Source organism: Microtus ochrogaster, chromosome 7, assembly GCF_000317375.1.
Source record: "Microtus ochrogaster isolate Prairie Vole_2 chromosome 7, MicOch1.0, whole genome shotgun sequence".
NCBI classification, from domain to species: Eukaryota; Metazoa; Chordata; class Mammalia; order Rodentia; family Cricetidae; genus Microtus; species Microtus ochrogaster.
The window spans coordinates 76,677,629-76,688,642 of NC_022014.1; the positions used below are offsets into that span (position 1 = coordinate 76,677,629).

An 11,014-nucleotide genomic window follows, 5' to 3' on the forward strand; every position below is an offset into this window, starting at 1 on the left:
CAGAAAGAAACTCATGGAGCAAAAAGTTCTGTTTCTTAGTCTGCTTTCTTTACTGTCTTTCATTACAGGCACTTTCTGAAAATCATAGGCAGAACCAGAGTTAAGTCTTTAGTGAGTCAAATTTGCATGTCAAGTTGCATGTATTTCAAACTGTATCAGCCAAAATTAAAATTACACTGTTGAGAAAAGATGAAAGCTCATTAACAGGTCAAGGAGCTCTTTTTTAAAGAAGTATGCTTCTAACTAGCTGGTCTTGCTGGCGTTTCTCAAGCTGCAGCCTCCAGATGTAGTCCAGGCTGGCCTGGCATGTGTATCATGCCTTCCTCAGCCTCCCACGTGCTAAGATTATAGGTAGATGTCGCCATGTCCAATGCTCCAGTTCATTTTTTGTTTCCTAGTTCATTTTTAAATCTTGCAAACCAACTCATGGTAACATGGGTAAAATGTCTCACAAACAAACCTAACTGGTCAAACTAGTTAAATTGTAACACATTCATTACATATATATGCACAAAATTATTCTCAGCACTAGAAACTTACACATCTAAGAAGTCACTTTTTCTTCAGACTAAACCCTACATATAATGTATCATCTGGGTTGTTTGTTTCTTTTTCTTGGGCTGGCTAGTTCCAAGACAGCCAGGGTTATACAGAGAAACCCTGTCTTGGAGAGGAAAAAAAAAACAACAAAAAAAAACCTTTTTTCCCATACCCAAGAGTATTAGAGCAGCACAAATTGGACTCAATGAGTGTTTTAAAAGAGAAAGAAAACGCAAAGTCGGGCAGGTAGGGAAGTAAGGCACAGGGGAAGAGGGTTAATATAATCAAACCACACTATAAAATTCTGGAAATATTAACAGAATATTTTTGATTTTTTTAAAAAAAAAACTGTTCTTTGCCATATATATACATCTCTGTGTATATAGTGTACATCACACCACAAAAAGGCATTTAGAGTTTGGATCTTCTATTTGATTTAACTACTTATTTACTTATTTAACTATTTGTTTACTTTCATTTTTTAAAGCCCCCATGAGTGTGTGTGTGAAAGTGAGTAGGAGAACAAGAGAGAAAGAGAGGAGAGAGAGAGAGAGAGAGAGAGAGAGAAAGTGAGAGAGAGAGAGAGAGAAAACGAGAACCATAAGGAAAGAATGTTACTACAAAACAGAGTAAGGTCTTTAGTTACTTACAACTTTGAGACAGACTCTGAAAAAGCTACTGATCTATCAGTCAGACTCTAGGAAGGCTGCTCTGCTTCCATGACTAACCACAAGAACTGAGAAGCTTGTGGCTGGAATGAGTCCTCCAGGGGAGCCTCTCACCAAGGCCTTCCCTCACCCTCCAGAAGAGAGGAGGAACGGGACAAGTGGTGCAGGGCATCCAGGAGCTGCCTGTGGGCAGGGCAGGGCAGGCAGGCAGGCCGGCCGGCCGCTGGGATGAGCTGCTCACCCGTCTCTGAGCACAAACAGTCGCCCTGTGCTCTCTCAGCCACAGGTGAAACGGTGAAATGGGCAAAGACTAATCAAGCTGCTCTCAGTCAGTGATGCTACCTTTCAGGATCAGATGGCTGGAAGGAGATGCTCCTATGTGATGGAACACAGTTCTGAGTTCAAACTGCCATTCTGTACAGAGGAACTATCCTATCCCTGTTATACCTGCATCCGAAGGCACCAAATTCTTTTGCCCAAATTGGTTCCCTGCTGTTTGCTAATAATCTCATGGAAACACTGACAACTCTGAAGAGTCCCGTTACTAAAACCCATGGAGAGTCAAGAGTACAGGCGGTCATTATATCCTCATGACCGCTGCAGGGCGGTGCAGCCGGAAGGGCGCTGTCCTGACCAGACATTCTGGAGTCACTTGTGGGCTTCTGGCATACTTGCCAGAACACCAGCTGTTCTCATGCCCACTGGCTGCTATGAGCATGTCACCAGGGCTGCTCAAGCAGTTGGTAAACATTTACTGAGCTCAACTGAGGAAAATGGTGGTAATGCATCCACAGATAACCAGTCCACAGCTACTGCTGGAAAAGAAATGCAGTGGTGCATGCTGGGTAAGTTCCACTGGTCCATGAGGAAAACTTGGAATAGGCAGGGAATGACAAACCAAGGCAAGCAGCAGAAACTCAAAGTACAAATGGAAAAAGAGTGTCCTGAGGGTGACAGGCTCAGTGTGACACACCTGGACGGTGTCAGGAGCTGGTAAAACAGAACACAGAGATCATGGCCAAACTACAAGAGCCACTGAGGCACAAGCAGAGGTTCCAAACACTCAAGTCATGCTCAGATCCGCCCCAGGGAGTTAGGATCCCAAAGATCTGTGTATGATGAGGTCTGGAGAGATGGAAAACAGGCCTACTAATGTTTCCTCATAGGCCAAGCAGGAAGCAGGCACAGGGCCTGGATGTGTTGCAGGTGTGTGTCATACCCAACAGGGGGCTGTGAGGGCCCTGGTATGACATGCACATAAGAGCAGGAGACACCCGGAATCATTTGCTGAGTATCAACCACTGCTCACACCCCCACGAAGTTTAGTCAACAAGGAAGCCCAGCAAGGAGAAGAGGGAGGGAAGGTCCCTGAGAAAACACCAGACGGCTGCAGACAAGCAAAGACAGCTGGGGGTAGGGAAAGGAAGAGGCACCTAGGAAGCTATAGATGGGTGAGTTAGGAAGCAAGAGGGGCAAAGTAGCAGAACAGAGAAGATCCATGTTCAAGCTGAGAGGTGCAAAGAAATGAGAAAAACCAGCAGTCACCCCAGAACACTGGCAAGCTGTGTGACAGACAGGAAGATGCAGGACTGCGATGCAGAATGAATACACAAGGAAGGTCATTTTAGTTTCTCAAATTGCTCACCAGAAATGCTGCTCCTCTGGGTAGGCTTGCCTGTAATTCTATCCTTACCAGGCTGGGACATTAGCTTAAACGATAACCTCTTTATACCATAGCAGAAATTAAACACCTCTAAATATGGCTCTCTACTCCTAAACTTTCAAAACCTGCCCAAGCAAGCATATTAACTGTGGAGTCTCTCTGCTTCATAAAGTCATAACTTAGCCAGGCATGGCAGTATACCTGCAGTTCCAGCACTTTGGAGATGAAGGTAGGAAGAGCAGCCTGGGCCATCTGGGCTGTAAGACTCTCAAAATGCAAACAAAACTGAGTACAGGACAGAGAGAAATAAGCCATCAAGGATGGAAGCCTCCTCCCTGACGGCTACTTGTCACACTGCTGAAGGACAGGACGCTATGCAGGCTGCTGAGGGAGCACTGTCACTGAGTCTTTCTCAGCTGTGTTACACTACTGACCGGCCAGTACCTATGGCACTGAATCCATAAGGTAAACCAACCTCCCATGTTGTATGTGAGACCTATTCCAAGGGAAGGATTCAACCGGTACCATAAACCTGTCCACAGCAGAGAAGCTACATGGACATGATGTGCCCATCAAACTGCTATCTCAATTGTGGTGTTTCTACCTACAGATTAGTGTAGGCAAGTGGTAAGGGATACTCAGCCACAGGTGGGACTTCCGTAATGCCTCCTCCTTAACATCAAAGGTTGGGAAGGAAAGAATGGAGGCGTCAGAGGGAGGACTAGAGGATACAGAACGCCTGTGAGGTCTTGTCTCAGAGGAGCAGTGTTTACTGGCCAAGACCTTTGCAAGATCAGACCTGTCTAGGCTAGTGAGATGGCTCAGGGGTAAATGTACTTTACTGCCATGCCTAACAACCTGAATTCAGCAGCCAGGACCCACACATACTGTAAAAAGAAAACCAACTTCCACAAGTTGCATAAATAAATAAATGGAATTTTTAAAAGTTAAAGATTAGGCTGGAGAGATGGCTCAATGGTTAAGAGCACTGGCTACTCTTCCAGAGGTCCTGAGTTCAACTCCCAGCAACCACATGGTGGCTCACAACCATGAGATATAGCGTCCTCTTTTGACATGAGGTGACGTGACCTATGCACACAATGGTAGCAGAGGGGGAAGGGATTCACAAACCTTCACTCCTCCCTGAGTATCTATAGAAAGCTAATGGTTGCAGGGCAAGGTTTCAACATGCTCTGTGGTGCATCCATTGCAAGAAGCCTATATGCTCCTAGAATAACTTCACCCACAATCTTAAAAACAACCCTAAGGAAACTCAGTAGGTAATCAAAAATAGTAAATCAAAAAATAAATGAAGACAGAGAGTAGAAGAGGTTCTGGGAAGGAAGGGAAGAAAGGGGGAAAGAGGGAGTAAATATGATAAAATACCTTACATGTTTGCATAAGGTGGCCATAATAAAGCCTATTATTGTGTTTAATTAACATATGCCAACTAAAATAATCAGAAACAGAAAGCTTGTATTTATCACCTAGACTCACAGGCTTCTCTTTATCCTCCCTTTACCATGGAAGGAAGGAGGGAAGGGAAGAAGGAAAATAATTTTCTTTAAATTGTTTTTATTGAGCTAATTATTTTTTCTCTGCTCCCCTGATATGGGAGTCCCCTCTGTGTGTTACTTTTCTTGGTTAATGAATAAAGAAACTGCCTTGGCCTGTTGGCAGGACAGAACTTAGGTAGGCAGGGAAGACAGAACTGAATGCTGAGAGAAGGAAAGAATCAGAGAGATGCCATAGATCAGCCGGAGACAATTGCTGGGAATTTTACCTGGTAAGCCACTAACACTTGGCGATATATACACTAATAAAAATGGGTTAAATTAATATAAGAGTTAGCCAATAAGAAGCTTTAGCGAATGGGCCAAGGAGTGTTTTAATTAATACGCTATCTGTGTGGTTATTTGGTGGCTAAGCTAGCCAAGCAGCCAGGAAGAACAAGTGGCCTGGCTCTCCTTGCAACAACTGGCTCACAACGTGGGGCCTGAACCCACAACCCTGATATAAAGAGTCCCATGTTCTACTGACTGGTGATGTGGGAATCACCTCTGTGTGTTGCTTTTCTTGGTTAATGAATAAAGAAACTGACTTGGCCTGTTGATAGGGCAGAACTTAGGTAGGCAGGGAAGACAGAACTGAGTGCTGGGAGAAGAGTCAGAGAGATGCCATAGATTCGCTGGAGACAGATGCTGGGAATTTTACCCAGAAAGCCACTGCCATGAGGCGATATATAGATTAATAGAAATGGGTTAAGTTAATATAAGAGTTAGCCAATAAGAAGCTATAGCTAATGGGCCAAGCAGTGTTTTAATTAATACGGTATCTGTGTGGTTATTTCGGGGCTAAGCTAGCCAGGCAGCCAGGAAGAACAAGTAGCCTGGCTCTCCTTGCAACACTCCCTCCCTCCCTCTCCCCTCCCCTTCAACCCTCTCCCATTATCCCCATGCTCACAATGTACTCAGATCTTGTCTTTTTCTACTTCCCATGTAGATTAGATCCATGTATGCCTCTCTCAGGGTCCTCTTTGTTGTTTAGGTTCTCTGCGATTGTGAATTATAGGCGAGTTTTTCTTTATTTTATGTCTAAAAGTCACTTATGAGTTAGTATATATTATATTTGTCTTTCTGGGTCTGGATTACCTCACTCAATGTTGTGTTTTCTAGATCCATGCATTTGCCCCCAAATTTCAAGATGTCATATATTTTTTTTTGCACTCTGTAGCACTCCATTGTGTAAATGTATATTTTCCTTATCCATTCTTCAATTGAGGGGCATTTAGGTTGTTCATAAATGCTTCAGTAATGTAGTAGGATACAAGATTAACGCAAAAAAAATCAGTAGCCTTCCTTTACACAGATGATAAATTGGACTGAGAAAGAAATTAGAGAAATATCACCCTTCATAATAGCCACAAATAACATAAAAAATATCTTGGAGTAATTCTAACCAAACAAGTGGAAGACCTGTATGACAAGAACTGTAAATCTTTGAAGAAAGAAATTGAAGAAGACACCAGAAAATGGAAAGATCTCCCATGCTCTTGGGTAGGTAGAACGAACATAGTAAAAATGGCAGTCTTACCAAAAGCAATCTCCAGATTCAATGCAATGCCCATCAAAATTACAGCAAAATTCTTCATAAACCTCAAAAGAACAATGCCCAACTTGGAATTGAAGGAATGCCTCAGCAGTGAAGAGCACTGGCTGCTCTTGCAGAGGACCTGGGTTTAGTTCTTAGTACCCACATGGTTGCTCACAACCTTACATAACTCTGGTTCCTGAAAAACCTACATCATCTTCTGACCTCCAGAGACACATAGTGCAGATAAACATGCAAATAAAACACTCTTACACATGAATTGAAACTTGAAAACATCTTTTTAAAAGATTATACTAGTCCAGCAGTGGTTCAGCATGCCTTTAATCCTAGCACTCAAGAGGCAGAGGCAGGAAGATCTCTGTGAGTTCAAGGTCAGCCTGGTCTACAGAGCAAGTTCCAGGACAGCCAGAGCTAAACCCTGTGGGGGGGGGGGGGAGCTAAAATAAAACAAATAAAAAAATAAAACAAAACAAGCAAAAAAAATGATTCTAAACTGGGTTAGGAATGTAGCTTAGCAGTAAACACTTAGACTGGCACTTACACAAGGCTCTAGGTCCAATCCTCCAGTAAATAATAAATGAGTGAATAAATATACACAATACACATTCCTACTGTCAGCTAACAGCTACTTCTCCTCAGTTACAGCAGTGCTCATCCTGCCTCTGAAAATTCCTACATGTGTTCAACTACAACTCAACCAGCAGAGTAGCTCCTGTGGGTCCAACCGGCTTTTTTTTTTTTAAGATTTATTTATTTATTGTGTATACAACATTCTGCCTCCATGTATGCCCACATGCTAGAAGAGGGCGCCAGATCTCATTACAGATGGTTGTGAGCCACCATGTGGTTGCTGGGAATTGAACTCATGACCTCTGGAAGAGCAGCCGGTGCTCTTAACCACTGAGCCATCTCTCCAGCCCCCAACCGGCTTCTTTAGTTTTTTTGTTTGTTTGTTTGCTTTTGAGACAGGATTTTACATTATACCCAGGCTGGCCTAGAACTTACTATGGTAATTCAAGAACCTGTGGTTGGTCTCGAATTAATGGTGAGCCTCCTACCTCAGCCTCTCAAGTAGTGGGATTACAGACATAGCCTAATCTAGTCCGTTTTTACCAGCCTTAGAAGGTACTCAATAATATTGCTCAGTTACTCTTACAAGGGACAAAGGGGCCAGTTCCCAGCATCTCCACGGCAACTCACAACCACTCAAACTCCAGTTCCAAGGAACTCAATGCCTCTTCTGATCTCCGGGGGCAATAGGGCCACATGTGATGTACATACATGCAGGTAAAACACTCATACAATAAGTAAACTTTAAAAAAGAAAAGAGGAAGGGAGGGAAGGAAAAGAAAGAGCAAAGAGAGAATTCTGCTGCCTTTATACAGGACTCAAAAGGAAGATACAAGTTAATAAATCACTTCCTGTCTTGCTCACTGAGCAAAGAGCCATGCCTGGCTTATGTGTTAACTATCAGGGTTCATTAAGAATTGCTTTAAAAAAATTAATCTTACATTAGCAAACTATACTTTAATTTAAAAATAGTGCCAGGGGCTGGAGAGATTGCTCAATTGGCAAATTGCCTGCTGCGCAAGTCTGAAGACTCAACTTTGTATCCCCAGAGCCCACATATGAAACTGGCAGTGGAAGGAATGCATCTGTAACCCCAGGGGACTACACTGCGGAGTTGGAGACAGGAAAAACTTGAAGGCTCGCTGACCAGCCAATCTAGCCAAAATGGAAAGCTACAGATTCACTGAGATCTTGTCTCAAAATGTAAGGTGGAGGGCCAACAAGATGGTTGTTGAAGGAACTTGCTGTGCAAGCCTGGCCACCTGAGTTTGATCCCCAGAGTCCATGTAAAGGAAGAAGGAAAGAACCACAACATTGTTCCCTGACCTCCAAACATGCAGTGTGACACACACACACACACTCCCGCACAAATATAATTGCATACAAATAATAATAATTTTAAAAATTAGCAACAAGGTAGAAAGCAATAGAGGAACAGACCGCCCCCAATCTCACAGTCTTTGGCCTGCATACATGCATGCACCATGCACACAGAAGGAAAGCCAGGCAAAGGAGAATCCTAAGGCTTACATGTCCTTAACTCTAAGTCACTGGAGTTAAAGTTTTTTAAGTCCTCAAACAATAACTCATCTCTTCGCTTTTTCTTGTCCACTTCCCCAGATACTACATGTCATAGCATCTACTTTGGGAAAACTTTCCAGATGATAGAATTCTGTTGTGACTGAAGTGAAGCCTAGGGTCTGGCTACTCATGGCTATACTTAGCAAAGCCCATCTGAGCTGGCATGTCTTCTGAAAGCAGCTCACACCAGCTGAGGTCAAGCAGCCCTAAGGCCAGGCTGTACGCCCCTTCCCTGCCTCCTATCAACCATGCTATTTTTCTGTGGCCCAATTTCTCCACCTGAGTGGGGAAGTCTTAATTAAAATGAAAGGAAGAAAACGCACACAAAGCAAAGCTCCTGCTGGCAGAGCAACTCTCCAAGTCAGGTCTCACTGCCCTTCACTCAGAACATCAAGGCAAGAGGTGTCCGCTACCTCCAGCTTTAGACAACTGACCCAGTGGAATAGCTGCATGAGACAAATGCTGCACGGCCAACTGTAACGTGTAGCAGAAAAGAGCAAGTCTTAGAAGTTGATTAGAGGTAGTGATTTTAAACAAATGTCTCACAAATGGAAAAACATTACTAGAAAAAGAACTCAAACTATTTTAGTATTTCAAGATAGCCCCGGAAATGACTGTTTTGTTTTTATGTGTATTGGTGTTGTTTATGTGCACTTTGTCTGCCTGTGTGAGGGTGCTGGATCCCCTTGAACTGAAGTAACAGACAGTTGTTGAGTGCTAGGAATTGAACCTGGGTTCTCTGAAAGAGAAGCCAGTCCTCTTAACCACTGAGCCATCTCTCCAGCCCCAGGAAATGGGTTATCTCATCCTAAAGGAAGCATATCTTGCTGACTCAGCCTCAGAATTAGAAGGTTAACTAACACTTGTATTAAGCCAGTAGTTTATTACATCAACTGACAATATTAATAATTTATTCTTCTCTTTTATATACAATTATCAGAAAAGCGTTACAAACAAAAGAACCTATTCCAGTGGGGAAGTCAGTCACTCGGGCTTCACTTCCCACTTCAGAAGACCCCAGCCTCTGCTCTCCGGATCACCTGTTGTTCACTCATCACCCCAGCACTGAGTAAGCTCAGCACAGCACAGCAGCCTGTGTCCAGCAAGCAACACTGAAAGTAATAGTTAAGATACCAAGTTAAGTGAGCTTGCCAATGGGTGCAGACAAAGGTTGTTACCGTGGCCTTAAACTGTAATGAGGACCAGCTAGCCCACACTTCAGACTATTGATTCCAGACTAGTTCAACAGTGAAACTTCTCTGGACAAGAAAGATATGTGGACCCAAAGATTAAGTCACAAGCCACTATTTTCTTCTGGGACACCAAAGCATAGATGGTAGAAACTAAGTCAAGGGTATTTTCTACAAACTACAATTAAAACAACATAGCCTGGCATGGTGGCACACACCTTTAACCCCAGCATTCGGGAGGCAAAGGCAGGTGAATCTCTTCAAGTTTAAGGCCAGCCTTGTCTACACAGCAAGTTCCTGCTAACAAGAGCTACAGGGAGAGATCCTATCCACCCCCATCCCAAACACAACAACAACAACAAAAAGGTGGAGAGGAAGAAATCTCTGTTAGTTTGAGGACAGCCAGAGCTACACAGAGAAACCGGTCTTGAACCCCCCCCCAAAAAAAAAACAAAACAAAAAATTATTAAATTAAAAAAAGAAAGAAAAAGAAAAGCCAGGTGGTGGTGGCGCACGCCTTTAATCCCAACACTCGGGAGGCAGAGGCAGGTGAATCTCTGTGAGTTTGAGGCCAGCCTGGTCTACAAGCTAGTTCCAGGACAGGCTCCAAAGCTACAGAGAAACCCTGTCTCAAAAAAAAAGAAAGAAAGAAAGAAAGAAAGGAAGGAAGGAAGGAAGGAAGGAAGGAAGGAAGGAAGGAAGGAAGGAAGAAAGGAAGAAAGGAAGAAAGGAAGAAAGGAAGGAAAAGAAAAAGAAGACAGACAACAAAATCAAGTCCAGTGAGGCAGTTCAGCAGGCAAAGACATTGCACAAGTCTGACAATCAACTTGATTCCTAAGCCCACACGGTGGAAGGATTTGAGAACCAGTGCCTCTATGCATCATTTTCCTCTGCCCTCCACAGTGCCCGCCTCCAGGACACACACAAATGAAGATAAGTAAAGATAATTTTTTTTTTAATTTTTAAAAAGGAAACAAAATTTTTAGGTTAAAAAAGAAGATGACATTTTTAAGCCTGTTCTAAAGCATCAAAACCACAGACAGGATGGTGACAAGCCAAGGCCGCTACTTTTTGACCTAAGATGTTCACAGCACACTCTGGCCTCTGGTTTCTGTCACCCCCAGTATTTCCTCAATCATTCCATTCAACCAAACCTCAACTTCTTTTCACCTAAAGACTTTTTTGTTTTCGAGACAGGGTTTCTCCGTGTAGTTCTGGCTGTCCTCAAACTCACTTTGTAGACCAGGCTGTTCTCGAACTCACAAGATCCGCCTACTTCTGCCTCAAGAGTGCTGGGACTAAGGGCATGTCATCCACCTACCCCACCCCTCCCCAGGCAGGCTAAACACTTTTTTAAAGAAGAAAAAAGTAAACTAAGATTTTAAAAGAAATGTTATCAGAACTCAAGCCTAATCATGACAGGAACATACTCTAGATTTGTTTATTAGCTGGTCCTGAAACACGAAGGTCATTGCCCCCATTGGTGACTTTGGATTATTAGCTCAGAGTCTAGATATGAGCCAAACCCTGTTAGTGGAACCAAATACAGCAGGATGTGTTCAGTGTCTAAGAACCCAGATGTCTGTCACCATAGCACGACAACTGTTCGGAGCCAGAATGTTTAGGGAGCATGATTCACCAACAGCACTTTAACCTTGAGTCCTATTATCAATCCCCAACTTCACAAAAAA

At 43.3% G+C, this 11,014-nt stretch overlaps 1 protein-coding gene across 2 annotated transcripts in view; it reads right to left on the reverse strand.

Moving 5' to 3' along the window:
* Positions 1-11,014, reverse strand: part of Fam104a (family with sequence similarity 104 member A) — a 27,472-nt gene that overhangs the window by 9,510 nt on the left and 6,948 nt on the right. The gene's annotated exons all lie outside the window — the stretch shown is intronic.